This window comes from Ostrea edulis, chromosome 8 (assembly GCF_947568905.1).
Source record: "Ostrea edulis chromosome 8, xbOstEdul1.1, whole genome shotgun sequence".
Taxonomy (NCBI): domain Eukaryota; kingdom Metazoa; phylum Mollusca; class Bivalvia; order Ostreida; family Ostreidae; genus Ostrea; species Ostrea edulis.
In genome coordinates this window covers 68247554-68266769 of record NC_079171.1, presented here as the reverse complement: position 1 = coordinate 68266769, position 19216 = coordinate 68247554, and positions in this window count along the sequence as shown.

Sequence of the window (19216 nt, the reverse complement as noted above, 5' to 3'; positions counted from 1 at the left end):
TTTATCATACTGAACTACCCGTAGACTGTTTAAAGGTTAATGTAGAAACGTACTAGATAAACAATTACATCTTTGCATTAAGGACAAATGTTACAAAAGTTTCAAATTTGGCAAGAATACCAAATATCAGTTTATTGACAATGTCTTTCATAAATATAGAAATGACAGAATGTAGAGTTCCTTCTCAAGGCCGTCCTGGAAAGCTATATGATGTTGATATTGCCAACATAAATTGCAATTGTCCAGAATTACTTCTGGTCACCTTTCGATCTAATGGTCATACAAGGGTTACCTCTGGTCACTGCTCGTTATCTTCACCTTGTATAGGCGTAAAAATAGGTATATCATTGACATGCTGACGCGTAGATACGGTACAATCTCCATCGTCAACTTCCCACATTTATGTAGCAATATTCCATTATCACCTGTATATGGTGTTTATATATCTCAACTGATTCGATATACAAGAGCTTGTTCTGGGTATAATCAGTTTTTTAAATCGAGGTAAGCTACTGACAAACAAGTTGATGGTACAGGGATTTCAACAGTATCGATTGAAGTCAACATTTCGCAAATTCTATGATCGTTATAACGATCTAGTTCGTCAATACAACCTCGCATTGGGTCAAATGTTGTATGACGTGTTTCATACCGATTGTTAAGCCGTTCTTGGCACACTGATTTGACTGCGGATAACTCCGTTTACCTGATCAGGATATGGGGCCCACGGCGGGTGTGACCGGTCAACAGGGGATGCTTACTCCTCCTAGGCACTTGATACCACCTCTGGTGTGTCCAGGGGTCCATGTTTGCCCAACTATCTATTTTGTACTGCTTGTAGGAGTTATGAGATTGATCACTGTTCGTTATCTTCACCTTGCATTATGTAGCATCGTTTGTTTGTTTTTATTTTTATTTTATTTAAGGGGGGTGATTTGTTTAAAACGTTTGTCAAGCAATGTAAAATAATTATAATAATCTGTACCCGAACTTGTATATGCTAAATCGTGAACACAGGGGAAGAGGTTTTCATTGCCTGAAACTGCCTTATTTTTTGTACTTGGGTTAAATTCAAAACGACAAGCTCTTATATTCGTATCTCATTTAGAATTGTTTTCAACAAAAGCTCAAATGAACCTTTCGGCATTCAAAGTGGATAATCTTGACATTTTGTACTTCAAAATTAAAATTCGGATAAAGTAAGAAAATATCCTTCCACTCTTACGCACACGTTCAATTTTCATTTTCGTCTTGCTATCAAGATCGGTCCCTTCACTTTGGTGTTCCGAATGGCAATGAAAAGACTGAACGATGAACGAACGGTGAGGGCACGCTGAACGCTTTGTGAACGGTGAACGAACAGTGAGTGCACGCTGAGCGCAAAAGTGTGAACGGAGAGCACACGGTGAACGCACGGTGAACAAACGGTGAACGCACGCTGAACGAACGGTGAGCGAACGGAAAATGGGTAAAGTAGAACGTTTCAGAGACTGTAGTATCGATTTTGTTTACTACATACTATGATTAATTTCGTTACTATATATTAAGATTCGTTTTCTTAATTATTCATTATGTTGAATTTGGTAGACTATGGGTTAAAGTTACTTTTTGTACTTTGTACTGAAATGAATTCTGTTTGCTACACACTACAATACATTTTGTAGCCAATTGCATGAGTGGCATATCGATAAGGGATGCGGTGCTTCCCTTTTGACGATTAAGTATACCCCTGGTAAATCGAGGGGCCTGTGTTTGTCCAACACTTAATTTAGTAATCATTAAAACATTAATAAATTGATCAATGTTCGTTATCTTCACCTTGCATTGATCACTTCATTTTCTTCACCTCTTAATAGAATAAGATTGATTATGTTCACGATACCATAGACTTATTTAGAATACTAGGTTTTATGTCATCAACTACAGACTAGACCTGTTTCTGTTTACTGCATTTAGTGTAAACCTCAATATGGACTGCTATTGATTTTATATATTTGATGTAAAACTTATAACGTTTAATCCTGAACACTGACCGTTAACGTCAAAACAACAATATACTATCGCGGGTTTATATTGCTGGGCGAAGCAATACATTGCGAGATGAGTTTGTTAAATGTAAAACTTATACGGTCCCAATGATACACCAGATGCGCATTTCCACACATAGTGTCTCTTCAGTGATGCCCAACCGACATGTTTGAAATCCAAAACAACAATGGAAGTTTTAAAGCTATTATAGGGGAAAACAGTGTCCCAAAAAAGTGGAGTAAAATTCGTCTAAGGATAAGAGCTATGCGTGAAGGAGATAATCCAATACACATTGTATGTGCTGCATATCGCTCCTGGTGCGGACAGACTATCGTCGGCACATGCTTAATCACCAACCACTGGACATTGTCTCATGTTTTCAAAGGTTTCTGTTTGCCCCATGATCAATTTTGTATTCATTTTGCGATTTACGGAATCAGTTTAGCTTTTCCATCATCGACTTCCCATATTTATGCAGTAATATTCAACTTCCACCTGCATATGATGCTCAGATCTCATAACTGATGCGATAAACAAGAACTGATCAAACGTATGATCAGTTATTAGATTGGTTCAGGCTACTAATAAAGAAATTGATGATCCAGGGGTTTCAATTAATGTCTGGAATTCGCAAATTACATGATCGCTATAATGATAGTGTTGCAAAGATAGCCTATCACTGTGTCAAATGTTGTCTGGCGTGTTTCATATCGATTATTAGTTCGACACACCCATTTTAATTACGGATAATTCCGTTTACCTGTTCGTAATATAGAGCTCATGGTGGGTGTGGCCGTTCGACAGGAGACACTTACTCTTCCTTTGTACATGTTCCCACCTACAGTGTGCCCAGGGGTCCGTGTTTGCCAAACTCGTTATTTTATATTACTTATATGATTGATGAGGTTGATCATTATTCGCTATCTTCACCTTTCATGATGAAGATGAGATTGACTAATATTGTTACATATGTATCTTAACTTTGTCATGATTCTCAGTTCGACTAAGGAGTAACATACTCATTTGAAATTAATAGTATTGGTTTCCAATTGTTGGTCATTCGAAAAAAAAAAAAGAATTGAAATCAATTTGAAGAACACAAGTTGTATCGAATATATCACCCAAGAGACATTATTTGTCAAAATGCGCATTTGGTGCATCGAAATTGGTACCGTGTACGTTTTAATTGTGAAAAAAAAGTATCAATATTCCTATGATAGAGGTGTTCCATTTTACACCGACCGAGAACAATTGAATTCGCCTACTAAAAATTCAGGTCACACCAACTCACTCAATCGTATCTGCAATAGCCTCTATATTATAAACGTAGCCGTTAAAATCACCCTGGAACATGTAAAGGCCTATGATGTATTTCCGATTCACATTTCTGTTTAAGATGCATGGAAACAACATACTGCGAATCTTCCATCGACGACATCTTCAGAAATTGTACAGTATCATTGTCACGGATAGTGTGTTTATTTTAAACTGACTAGATATTCATAAAATTCACCTTGATACGATTGTACTTGTTGTGTGTGTGATAAAAATTCGAATCTTTTATTTTACAAATCTAGATATGTATTGTTGTATTAGGTAAATCGGGTATTATACAGAGAATTTTCTTAGATACTCCATAACTGGGGAGACAGAAATGTAACAATTCATCAAATTATCAGCATACTCGATAACTGGGGACACATAAATTTAACAATTCATCAAATTATCAGCATACTCGATAACTAGGGAGAAAGAAATTTAACAATTCAACAAATTATCAGCATATCCGATAATTGGGGAGAACGACATTTAACAATTCATCAAATTATCAGCATACTCGATTACTGGGGAGAAAGATTTTTAACAATTGTTGGCAAACAAGAGATAATCAACAATCTCATTTCTAAAGTGCAATGTAATGCGTCGATCATTCTCAATTTCCCTGATGAAATAATTAAGCAACTCAACAAAAAGATATTTAATGTCCTATGTAATACAGGGGAAAGAATCAAAAGAAATACACTTATTGGAAAGGAAATGAAGTTTGGGATCAATATTTTTTTTATTTTCATTTCATTTTTTTCTCATTAAAAGCGTCTTAGATTACACGTCTGTAAAGTACTACATCCAGTTTCTAAACATTTCTTGAACATAAATCTCAAAAAGAGGTATATAATTGAAACAAACTTAAGAGATGTAAAAGAATATAAAGATATTAATTTCTGACGTTGTTCTATACAGAAGTAATTTCCGCTTTTAACAAAACCAAAATAAATAAAGATATCTCTATAACTACAGACTGTGGACAAAAGTATTTGCACGGGCGATGACGCCCGTTTTATTTATCAAAAACGTTTGACGGTAAACAAACATATTTTTGGAGTGTCTGAACAGGACAAATAACTTGTAAATGCAAAGATATTGTAAATAAACAATTTGTTTCTATCAATAATCAATAAAATAAAAGAAGGCGAAGTACCTTAATACTTTCGTGATATACTCTCGGACCCTTTGAACTTGGCGCACTCGTTGTGGAAGGGTGCATGGATATTTTGTATAATTTACTGTAAATGAAGTCCAGATTTCCAGAATTTTGTGATACAGTTCATCACCAGAATTTAATGTACGAATGCGATATGAAGTTTTCTTTTAATTACCAGCAATATGTTTTCTACGGGGCATAAATCAGGTGATTGTGTGAGCCACTTCAGTTCTGTAATTTGTTTGTCAGTTTTGTAATTGGTTGAAAGACAAGATCAAAGAACAGGTGTATGGTCATCCATCAACAGATAATTGTAGTCTTGAAATAGTTCTGCTATACAGGCCACACCTTATCTACGTATTGTTCAGAGTTATTCATGTTGCTATATGTATTGACTCTGCAAAGAGTGATAACGCCATGACACGTAATGCATCCCTAAATATTTTACCAGTTTCGAGGGAAAATACAGTCCAACAGTCAATATTTAAATCACTTCTTCTCCATATATATACTCGACCGTATTTTCCAAAGACAATCTGGCACATGCCAGAAGAAATTACCATTTTCATTTCATATATCACGGCCCAGTTTATTTTACCCGCACACCATTACGCACGTTTTATACGATTGTTAACTTGGACCGTATTTTCTTGATACAAATACATATTTAGTATCCATTTCTGTCTTAAGCATCGCCAAAAAGTTTTCTTTGAAATATTTGCATTGCTATTTCCATTACATTTTTGTAATGTCCGGCAGTGGTCTTTTTCTATCCAACAGTGTCTATCTAGCAAGTCTGCGTTGTGCACCTGCACTCAATATTATTCTTCGTCCTTTTCTTTGTTAATTTTTTGTTGTACCTTACACTCGAAACTTATCCCAAGCTCCATACACAGTTGATATAGGCATTCATAATAATTTTACAACTTCCCCGGAACTTTTACAGCCCTGAACTAATGCTACGATGTTTTCTCATGAGCCTATATCCAGTTCCGATGTTTACAACCCATGTTTTCTAATCACTACCGTGCATGTATAAACATAGTTGCAGACGAACACAAACATCATTACGTCACATAATTGAACTTCATTATTTTAAATACATCATCGGTGAAAGGATAACTCATGTATGTAAGGTGGAGATAACGAACAGTGATCAATCTTATAACTCCTATAAGCATTACAAAATAGATAGTTGGGCAAACACGGACCCCTGGACACACCAGAGGTGGGATCAGGTGCCGAGGAGGAGTAAGCATCCCCTGTTGACCGGTCACACCCGCCGTGTGCCTTATATCCTGATCAGGTAAACGAAGTTATCCGCAGTCAAAATCAGTATGCCAAGAACGGCTTAACAATCGGTACGAAACACGTCAAACAGCATTTGACCCAATGCGATGTTGTACTGACGAAGTAGATCGTTATAACGACCATATAATTTGCGAAATGCTGACTTCAATCGAGACTGTTGAAATCCCTGTACCATCAACTTGTTTTTCAGCAGCTTACCTCGATTCTATGCAAAGAGAGATAACCCGCAGTGCATGATACTCGATAAACACGTTTGAAAAATGACGCGATCGTGCGAATACTTTTGTCCACAGTCTGTACTTCAGAAGAATCCTTATATTTACCAATTTAGAAAGGTAACGTATTTCAGTTCAAAAAGCATCCAATTTATTTTCCCAATTGGGACAAGTCAGGAGTTCTATACACCAAATACTTATATGATAATAAAGGTGTATTTAGGAGTTTTAGATATTTTCAAGATCCAATATCCCATAGAAACAATATTATCTGTGAATACTATATTTCAAAAACAATGTTCAATCGTTTTACCGGTATGTTTGACTGCAAAGAAACTCCCTATATTAATATTACAGACAACCGTTCGGCAGGAATGCTTACTCCTCTTACGCACCTGATCCCACCTCTGGTGTGTCCATGAGGGCCGTGTTTGCTCAACTATATATTTTGTATTGCTTGTAGGAGTTGTGAGATTGACCACTGTTCGTTATTTTTACCTTCCATGCATGTATTATTTAAAAAAGATAACTTTTTTTAAATATATTGAATAGTAAAGCATCTTTCTGATATAACATATTAGTTGATAACAAATTTATTAAGCCAATCACAGAAACCTTTTGGACGGAAAAGTTTGACATTTCAAAAACATTTATGAAAGACAATTGACCTACTAAAAGTCGAAAATTTTTCAGAAAAACAAATGTCAGAGTTTAACTATCAATTGTTACATAAACTTGTCAATTGTAATTTGAATGTTAGCAAATGAAATTCAAATATACAAAAATATTGTGAAAACCGTGGTGAAATTGAAAGCATAGCACATCTTATATATGCCTACATAACGTCTAAAAGAATATGGAAAAGGATTAACAATGTACTAAATAATGATATTTATTGGAAACATATCGCCATAGGCTTTAATAATGAAACAAATCTATCAGAGGTTCTTAATATTTTTATTTTTTTTGTACTCAAGATTTATCAATATAAAATTAATTGTAGACGAACTGAAACCTCTTGTAACAGTGAAAATTGATATATCTTAGTGAAATGGGCTTTAAATACATATCGATACATTGTAGAACAATCGTATTCAAATATATGTATTTAAAATATATTGAAGAAAGTTTGTATATGAGAGGCCCGGTAAGGGTGGGGGTCGGTTCCTTCGCATTTTGTTTACCTGGAGGCAATTTGACTTTTAATGTATGTGGTAGTGTGTCTTACAGGTAAACGGAGGTAGCCTTTGATGTGGTAAACACTAGCTTTGTATGACTTGAAAATTCAATCTAATTATTGTAAACTTTATTGTATACCCTTTAAAATACATCTATGTTGAAAATAAAATTGATATAAAACATCTTGTTCCTCCTTTAGCATGAAATTGTGTTATATAATCCACTACAAATTCATTAAAGTATAAAATATATTTGAATATGTAGAACGCTGTTGCTGTAAGGGAATAGTGTTGATGAATGATTTATATATTTGTTGATATTGCATTAAATAAAAGATTTTAAAAAAGCCTGATTATACGCCGAACAAGTTATACAGTTATGCAACTGAACCATGTTTGTTAAGTTCATAATTAATAAATGAACGCTTTATGCAGGTGATGGTAGAGTGTTAGTACATACATATCGGAAGTTCACGATGGAGAAACATTTTTCCCGTTTGTCATAATGATGAGTGACATTTTAATTGCCATCAACAGTTATGTTAATTAAAATATTTAACAGTGACCCAAAAATGGAGATCACTGGGATTTATAGAATCGAAATATAAACGAAAATAACTAGTGCTTATGAATAAAACGTCCTCGATATATTTAAATGTTAAGATTACGACAATAACAACATATATGTTCCATGTACGAGTTAATTAATTGCATATTTTTCTCTTCAGAATACCAACCTAATACAGGAGCACAATTCACACCGTGGAAAATACAAGAGAATGTTGAAAGACCTGATTACCAAATACTACGAATACATTGTCAATGGGGAACCCCAGCTTCTTCTTCACATCAACAACATACCACGTGTTTGTAAAATCAGAGTGGTGTTCAGTAAAGTGATTATTAAATGACTGATCACTTGGTGCAAATGGTTCCCTTTGCCATTTTTATTGAAGGGGCAGCTGTCTCTGGTGCCAAAACAATCTAGACAATAAGTGTCCACGAGACCTAGAAAAACTATACTTCTTGATGTTGTTGATTAGAGACTAGCTTTGTGATTTCAAATTTATTAAAGGTTTTTTAGAATAGGTTAATACTCACGATTGATTTACACTACTTCTGATATATGTATTGGTACAATTTTTTTCTTCAGAAGCAAATATAAGGGTTTTGCAAAACATTGAGAGTGTAGCATTCGATGAAACAAAATATAACCTGTAGAGCATTATAACAATGAAAGGTGAAAATAATAAACAATGACCAATCCCATAACTCGTATAAGCAATGCAAATAGAGGGTTGGGCAAACACGGTGGGATCGGGTGCCTAGGAGGAGTAAGCATCCCTTGTCAACAGATCACACCCGCCTGAGCTCTATACATTGATACGATATGACTTATTTGACCTGTCATATTATGCAGCTGCGAAATTAATAATTTTGACATCTTCCTAAATATATTTATTATTAATTTGCATGAGGAAGCTTAAATGGGTGACTCCAGGAATAAAAACAGAAACTCCTGTAAGGATTTCGGCAGCATCATGGGACCAAAAGTTTACTCCCTATGATATATTTATTCTAATTATACAATTAATCTCACTTTAGTATCAAGAGCATTGTAGAACATAATAGATAAATATTTGGTTAAAAACATTACATACTAAATTTGCATCAGCCCTGAAGTCTAACATCTACCGAGAGGAGCATGAATTTACAATTTTGGTGGATAACCTCCCTGCTATATATGGATTATTTTTCCTTACATATGTATGGTTGTAGAGGCGACTATTTTTAAAGAATGGACATTTTTCCCGCTCTTAAATATTTGGGAGTGCAGCTGTCCTTGTATTTTCATTTTGTGCGCGCCTCTTCCAAAGGTCCTTCATATATATTTTTAAAATACTTTGAAATTAGTTACCAAGAGTTAAAACTAGTCCGATGTTAGTGAACGACGGACGACTCACGAAGAACAATAACAGATGTTCTCACCTGTGTGTAATAGGTAACCTAAACACCGAAACTACCTGAAAAAATCTGAAACTTCTCTGTTTGACTAAGGCAATTTTACCTACTTCGAAATTTTACACTTGTCATATTATCTACGACGGAAAACTGTACCACACGGATGAAACTTAATTAAATGCTACCAAGTTGTAAAATGTAAACTTGCATTTGCATGGACCATCTACTAAGTTTTCTATATCTACTTTGACCACTATGAATGGAAAATGTTTAAAGAACAATGACTTTTATTCGTATATCAGAAACCTATCGATTCCCTTTAACTTGGTCAGCTTCTTTCATTTCAAAATTAGTTTCACTGTTAAATAAACAAGAAAATAATTTGCAGAAAAAATGTATAACCTGTATACTGGGTTATGCCTTTTTTCTGCAATGATACATACCTTCATTCCCCGATGAAACAAGACACGAGTACATTTTATTTGTTCATGTTTCCACGTATCATTTGTTTATGAGCTTGATCAATGTCCGTTATCTTCACCTATTATCCAAATTACCCTATGGTTGACATGTTTGTTACGTAAATGGATTAGCCAGTGTACCCTTTCACCTTGATGTTACTCTATATTTGGTAAAGGATTTTTAGAGTATACACAGTATGCACAAACATGTTTGAACCGTTTCAAAAGTGCTAATAAAACAAGTCGTCTTTTATTTATATTTATTCGTTTTATTTGACGCTATTAAGATATGGATTTGAACATGTTCAAATTACTTTTGAGTACCAACTAGCATTCATAGTGTAGGGGATATCTAACGTATAGAAATATCATCTCGTGTAGTTGTTTTTTTAACAGTCAGTACATGTAGTTGCAATTGTTGAATCTGTGGTGAACTTATTGCTTGATGCAAAATACACCCCATTGCTACACAAAATATTATTTGGTTCAATTTCGCATTCCAGGAAAGCTTAATTGTTTAAATGATATTGGGGTCTGGTAAAATTTCAGCCAAAACTAACTTGCATTACCAAATGATAGACATTAAAAGAAAAGAGCCACTGGGGCAGGATATCAAGCACAGTGTATGTCACTATGCATTATATTGATGTTATGTTGTAGTATTTATTCAGGTCCATATATTTTATAGTTTCCTGATTTCAAATGAAAAGTTTGAAAAAAAAAATAGTAGCGTGGGTCAAGAAATATCTATGCTGTTTTATTTGATTGGACAGATTACAAATAGTCAATTGTAATTACATAACCTTATCAACAATGATATCATTCTTTCAATCATTTGAAAGGAATTTCAACATAAGTATAGAATGTAATTTTCAAATTTTGTTTTGTTTTGTTTTTGGTATATAAATCAGGTTTTATAACAATTTTAGGAATATTGTACAGAGAGAGAGACGAAGTATGTAAATATAAATGGATCTTATTGCTACGCTATAGAGGTGATTGTTTAGCATTGATCTATTTCAATCAAACAAATGGGTGGGGTTGTAACACCTTACCTATAAAGATCCGCCGATTGGGCACCAATTGACCGCATACAGGTATCGGAAGTAAAGGAGATTTATCGATTGATTTTATCTGTTTAACGTTTATCTCGAGAATTGTTCACTCATATAGAGTCGTAACCTAGACCGATGAAGGACTTCAAATGTAGGCCTTTGCTCGGCGCTTACGGTCATTGAACAGTGTACTGTATCTACCGTGGTAGGGATTATCTGTTTTTAAGGTCGTTTTAGAGGACCTGTGGCAACCATCCTTAATGTCGAGTGCTTGGCGATGGAATTCTTACTACCTGTTTTAACGACTTGGGTCTGTCGCGGATGAGATTCGCATGTCAGGCAAATGATCTAAGCTATTGGCCACTGCTGCGGTGAAACAAATGAGAAGGAGGACACGAATTAGTTTCGTAGATTAACGTACGAACTGAAATGGGGTAAATAAAGCGAGGAACGTGAATAGTCGTTGATTAATGTATATTTAGCAAAACTAGTAAAGGCTTAATCATACACCACCCGATTTCAACATCTACATTTGTCAGTCAACAGAATTCAAAGTATCATTGTTTTCATTACTAAAAGGGATGGGTGCTCCAGTTTTCAATTTAGTATACGTTTTATTAGTAGTTGATGTATTAATGTTTGTTTGAAGTTGAAAAATTTGTGTGTAAATCCTCAAAAACCCAAAACTCAACAGCTCTATTTCAATTGTCTGCGCATGCGCAGGTCTTCATCTAGTAGATGAGTGAACAAATCAAATATCAATTTGCCTTCTGGTTAATGAAGGAGTTTCAAACTTACAGGATTTCTACTGGCAAGAATTGTCTTTTACTGATAGCAAAAGGTTTATGTTGAACAGAATAAGCACATGTTGATTATTGAATAAAATGCATCATTTATATCAGCAAGTTCAAAACAAAAAATATGATAATTATTTGTGCAAATACAGTATTGCCTTTCAATTTGATTCTTTTATATACCTGTCTAGTTAATAGTGAATATTGATATATTTCAATTAATATCGACATAATCTTCTAGCTCCCAACATTTCGTTCTGTCTAAATTATTTCTAAATTTACAACATATATATCAGATTTTCCGTTTATCGTGAAGATCATTGATCGCGTTTTGCATTTATGGTGAAGCGCTTTTATCGCATTTTGCGTTGATCAGATCCATCGTGATGTTCGTTTATCACAATTTGTATATATCATGAAGAGCGCTTATCGTATTTGCGTTTATCAGGTTTTTTTTTTTCGTTTATCACATCGTATGGTGTGTGTAGCCTATCGTATCCCACGTGTATCTTAACGTATCGTGCGTGTATCGTGTTCTATCGTTTATCTTTTCGAGAATAGCGTAGCGGGTACTTTAACACCATATTATCTACATATGTACATGGTTGTTTACAGAAATGATGACCTATATCACACGGTATAGACCTAGAGTAGTGTAGTTTAAGCTTTATAATCACTGAAACAGATTATGTGAAGCATAAACTGCACCAGGTTAGGTTATATACAACACATGTCAGTATATGGTCACTCAGAATTTAAAATAAAAGAAACTTCATCGTGCAAAGCACGCACTTCCATTTTCAAATGACCCCATTCTGCATGGACTGGTGAATGTATGACTGCTAGGAACAAATCAACTAACTTCTTTATTTACTCACAATCACAATTTTCAATGGAAATTGTTTTCAAATGTAATGGTTTGAATTTACACATCGAAAATATATCTTTTGCCATTAAATGCATCGGCTTCATTCATTTTCAAATTGTACTTACTTAGATTGTACATTTACAACACTAGACAACGTTTTGAATATGGGGATTATTTTAAATTGGTTCATTCTTATGTGTATTGTTGGTGTTTTCCTGAGCGCTACATGTGTTGTTCTATGTTGAATTTGTTATTTGTGTCCCCTAAAGAGTAAGCGAATTTAATATTAACCTTTATTTTTTCCTGATATTTAGATATATATATATATATATATATATATATATATATATATATATATCAGTCTTTGTTGCACAATTTTTAATTGTACAAAGGAAAGGTGAAAATAACGATCATGATGTAAATCATAACTGCGATAAAGTATTAAAAAAATAGAGTTGGGAAACGCGGAGACTTGAACAAACCAGAAGTAGGATCAAATGACTAGGAGGAGTAAGAATATCGTGTCGATTGGTAACACTCGGTCCAAACTCTTTCTCTTAATCATATAAGCGGGTTTATTGTGTTTGTACATGCCACTAATTTGATTGTAGTTCAATGAAATTTGGTCACGAGTTTACAAAAAAAAATTATGTGACCTTTAACTCAAGATAAGATATATCAACGAAAGTTCATCTATCAACATGTTTTTTTTTTATTTTCATACATATTCGGCGTCAATATATCATAGTTGACACCACTAAGTCTTCTTTATCTGGTTCACATCTGTGTATCTAATTTGATAAAGTTGTTATTGACAGACTAACATCTCAATTTTGTGCGAGATTAATGGCCAATCAATTGAATTTAATAACATTATACATAAGTTTCAACAATCTGAATCAAAATAAATATATGGTAACTTTTTACGACTATTAGTGTGATATTATAAGCATACACAATACAATAAATGCATTAGTTTCCACTACATACCTTAGCATAAACTATGATTTGCGATGTTTGCTTTAAATGTCCGAAATGTTTGAACACTTTCGATAGAATGGACCTGTGGTAGATACACATACGAAAACTGTCGTATTGTATTCTGGGAATGGATTTGAAATACGGCATCTCTTAGTAGACGTGTAGTAAGTATAAAACAACTTCGAAAGTAATGTCCATTTCAATAAAGACAATACTCTCTCTAATTGCTATATTTTATAGATAACCGGTGCTGTTCTTAAACATCATTTAACATTAACTCCGTCGACATTGACAAGTTGGATTCAATATGACCAGCAATGTTCATATCGTTATCCACACACTATATTTCAATATGTTTGCTACATACCAGTGTCGATTTGTTTACGATGCATTGCGATTTATTTTGTTAACAATACACTAGAGTTGATTATGTTTGCAACACTTTGGGATTAATTTCCGTTACAACACACTTGGGTTGATTTTGTTTATTGTACACAAAAATTGATTCGGTATGCTATGCACTAGGTTTGATTTCGTGTACTATGCATTATTTATGTTTGCTATACAATTTGTACAGACGCATTTGTTTAGTATACATTATGATTAATGTTTTTACTGCACAATATAGTTTGATTTTGTTTACTTTACACTAGCATTGATTTTGTTGAATATATAACGGATTCGATTATGTTCACTACACCCGAATATTGATTTTGTTTAGGATACAGTAGGATTGATTTTATTGACTTCACAGTAGGGTTTAATTTCCATTACTTTGAACTGGGATTGATTCTGTACTATACACTAGAATATGTTTTGTTTGTTTTACACTAGGATTAATTTTGTTTACAATTTATTAGAATTGATTATGTTTACTACACATTGATATTAATTTTGTTTAACATACACTATGAATGATTTTGTTTACTGTATCCTTGTAGTAAATGTTTATGTAACGCCTATTTATTTATAGAGAAAAAGCAGATTTGGTTGATTTTTGTGTTTTGTGCAGGTTGTACAAATTCCTACTACAGTATTATCATTTACTACGTTTAGTAATATTGTCACTTTATTATTATAAAACACATGTCTCATCGTTTATACTTGACACTCATCGGGAAATCTTTACATACTGTTTTCTTATCTCCTCAATATTACAGGAATTCGGACGATGTCATGGATATCTCGATCCCGATGTTGTTGTTTATAATTAGAAATAACCGTGATTATGTTGAGAATGTGGCACAGCTTGAAAAATAACGAATGTTTCTGTGTATTTCTTGTTTTATTGATATACTTTCTTATATATGTGTTGCTTTAAAACATGTAGTTACTCAATGTAATGGTGACTTAGTTATCTACTTATTTACAACCGAGTCTTGATAAACATCTCTTATCTAAAAAAAAAACCAGAATGTCGCTAGCAGTTTGAGTTAGTGATTAGAATTACTTGTCAGCAACCAGATGTCCAGTTGTAAAATTAAGAGCTCGTGAAGATTTCTGAAGTCACGGTTAGCGTTGGTAGGAGTAAAGAAGAGAGCACTGAGTCAAGGACACTAACAATTTGAAATTATTGATTTATTGTAATAATATTTAATTAAATAGATTTGTTAATTTTTAAACTTGTTCTTTATCAAATAAATTCGTAACAATTGACGACAGCGGTTTTTTTTTAGCTGTTAATGAAGTGTAAACATAATGAATAGGTGAACAAGTATCTTATTCTTGCCAATGATTAATCTTAACTAGGAGAGGGAAATAAAACGCGTTTGACTTAAGGTCATGTTTAAGAATTATTCAGAAAAATGAAGCTTCATATCCTATTGTTTTGGGTGTAGGTCATTTATTAATATTAAAAAAACTAAAGACACTTTTCAAGTACCACAACATATATACGCCTCCTGTACTTTCACTTCGCATGTTTACTTAAGATGTCAAGGGTCATATGACGTCATTTGACCAGATTATACAAGACGCAAATAGATGATCATAAATCGACACGGCGCACAGCCAGCTGTACATCAAATAATAAAAACATGACATGATAGAAAAGAATAAGTTTCACAGAATCGAGTATTCACTGTCCAAATTGGATAATCCGCTTGCAAATAAGTTAAAAATGGTCCGCAAGATGAAAACCTACCCCTGCACTTTGTTTATTTGTGTTTTTTCTCGAGTCCAGTGTATTGTTCAATAATATTTCAAGATTTGGACAGTGATTTTTAGATAAAGCCTTGTTCAAAGCTTTCAAATAATATCATGGTATCACAATACATTTATTTTCCTCTTACCGCCGTCCAGTTTTATCTTTGATATGCATGTAAACACGCTATCTAATTAATATTCAAACGCAGCACTGATGTAGAATATTGATCCAAAATTAGATACTGGAAAGGGAAGTAACACGGCGGGAAAATTACAATTTATTATGTAAACGTATACATGATACATGTACGCAGGACAACCAATGTATTTTAACCAAGAAACATTTACTTTAGTTTTAATCTTTTAACTCTAACTCTCTCTCTATTGTTTATTCGCCAATCAAGGTTCCTTGGGAAGGGGGGGGGGGGGGGCATGTATAGTAATGAAAATAAGAAAACAATCATTCAGAATTACTAATACTATCAGAGTTCACACTTCTGCACTGCACATTTCTATAACTATATATGAAATACTGATTGCAGACAAGATTTAAATTAACAACATGATATACAATAAAATAACCCAACTGTCTCACACATCAGTTTCTGAGACAGTGGATAGGTCCAAGTGTGTTGTGTGAATACATATAGAATTGTAATCAAATCAGTATTATTATAGTTTAGTAAGTACAGTATGCAAGTATAAAACATATGTACATGTAAGATCCAGTTGTTCTGAATGGTTTATGCTAATGCAGAGAGGTTAGAATATAATGATTATATAAATGAAAACAATTAATTGTATGAAGTGTTCAGTAAAGAAAGAATGAATTGTTGACTTGATTACAGGGGGCACCAAGGGACAGTGCCTGTTAACAGTTTGGTAATAAATTTATTGTACCGGACTGTTGATCTTGTACTTCCAGTAACCAAGACAGTTATATTTAACAACTAATTTCAGAGACATTATAAACTCTAGTTTGTATTCAAACATTGTGCGTTTGTATCGACATAATGATAACGGAGCGGATAAAAGATCTGTTTACAATCAGATTATTTAAATTCCAATATTATACCTCATGAATGAATGAGAGTCTGATTACCCCCCCCCCCTTTTTTTTCCCCTATCGTCGTCAGGGACCATTAGAAGGGAGCTGGTTTTAATCAGACTACACACATAAATATATATGCACTATCTACCCTCGATCTAGGCCTAAAACGAAATAATTCCTACAATGTGAATGTGTTAAACAAACAAGTGTGTAATATATGTATTACATATATTCAAGAAATATTTCTTCGCTTTGGTATGAATACAACAACACACTAGTATCTATATATTTTTTTGAAAATTTAATCTGATGCAAAGAAGTATGCATTTAATTTCAGAGATCGGTGCGGTGTTGAATTATCTGCATTACCTCGAACACATCATACGTGATGGCCATTAGTACAACAAGTTCTTATATTTCTGATCGAACTCAGTGCGTAATTTGTAACTGACGATTCGCGGTGCAAATCATGCGCTGATCCAGGAATATAGTCTCGGGTGTCAATCCCTGCATTGGGGGTGGGGGGTGTCTAAACAAGGTTACAAACATGCAGTATCTACTAAATAGATGTAGAATATATACAAAAATATGATACACTACATGTATGTTTTCATGAAACACTGTTGAAGGGTGGTTGTCTATATCTGGACCCATGCGGCTCTTGCAATGAAACACAGTTTAGGGAAGGGGATAACTTAATTTGATAGTTTTAAAAACGATTAAAATGTCATGGAGTTATTACTTTTCAAATTGAGTGGGTTTGGGTAGGAGTCTGGACCCATGCAGCATCTGCTCTTGCAATGAAACATACATAATGAGGTGGTGGTGGGGGGGGGGTATATGTATCTTGTTCTACAATGAATATTTGTATTATATCACTGTGTATATATAAAAAAAAATCCGTGGGAATACTTGACGACTCGAGTTGGATTTCTTTTAGAAATAGTTTAAGGTGACAACTTGAAAATCAAAATTGCTTTCAACAAAATATGTATCTAGCTACTGGAAAACCAGAAGTGACACACACTCCTCCACTACTTGGGGGGGGGGTGTTTTCCCAGTTTTAAGAAATATTCTTAATTCATTATTGAAAATAAAGATAAGTGGCTGCAGTGTGTAAAATATCTAGTTCACCAAATGAGTGTCAATCTTTTTATTTCATATGACACCCCCCCCCCTTCACTCTCAAATACTTTTTATCACTTGACCATGAAAATGTAGAAAGATTAAAATTTGAAGTACTCAGTCAATGCAAAGTAATTCAAAGTGAATTTCAATTAAGTTTCAATAAAACTATTTCTCATTTTGTTTTGTGTTTAATTGAAAACATTCATAGAACACAAGATTAGATGCTTTTTCAGCAGTCATTTTCTTGATATTAAAACTTGACAGTTTACTAAAGTTCATAAGCACAAATGCAGATGACAATTCACATCACTGAATGCAATTAGTGGATATCCTGGTTTGACTACTATGTACAGCTAGTAACCAGCTGATGGAGATGAATATTATCTACTGGAGTCAATATGGCTGTCATCTGTGGGTACTAAATGGAAAAAAAGATGAAAGTTGCCAGTCAAAAATATTTAAAACACAATACTGTAGGTCTAAGTGTTCAAGTTTATATGTGCATTATAACATAAAAACATTCAAATTTCATACCATACAGCAATATCAAAACATGCTTCATATGCATTTTCTCTTATTTATCATTTTGAAGAAATTAATATTGACTAGATGTAAATAAAGCCTATATTTATGTATATCCAGTGCCTGATTGGATTATTTAAAGTTTGTAAAAATTACCTTGTATGTACATTTGTGGTCACTGGTCTAGAGATGTGGAAAATTGGAAATATCATGCTCTTTGAAAAGTTCGCATTCTTGTTGGTATCATGCACATCTGTAAATAACATTATCTCATATTATAAATACATATGCCGCAAACATTCAATGTATTAAAGAAGGGTCTCAAATACACATAAAAAATGTGGTCAATCAGTATGCATTCCGGGTCTTTTACTTTTCTTCCATTTATTCAAACTGTAATGTAAGCGAAAATATCCCAAGTTTATTTTTTTTCTAGCATGTCACTTGATAAAATTAAATGTGACTGTAAATCTAGAGCATCAAAATTAATGTAGTTACAGGTGCATTTGTACAAGATATTACCACAGATACCTGATGCACTGATACTAGCGCCCCCCCCCCCCCTATTTTTGAAAATATTTTTTGCAGCGATAAATCTGAAATGTGTTGATTCCCGGTCTAACTCATTTCTTTTTCGATTTCTAAAGTACTGTAATCGTTTCACATTTTTTGTAAGCTTTAGAGATTGGCCTTGTCCGGGTATAAAAAAAAAATGAGCACAAATTTTGTAATAAATTATAGGTTGCTAATGTTATACATGTAATGCTAAATTATATATACAGTTTGACGTCATATGTACATGCCAAATATATATAAACGTCTTTACAAATATGCATATGAACTGTTAGTATTTAGTTTGTCATCATTCTCATATTGTGTAAAATGATTGTATGCCAACATGCTTGGTGGATCAATAAATAAATTAAATCATACCGGTAGAAGCTTACAAAAAGCGTGAAAGGATTACTTGAATCGAAAGAAGGATGAGATAGATAGGGAATTTACTTATTTCAGAGAAATTATAGCAAGAAGAAA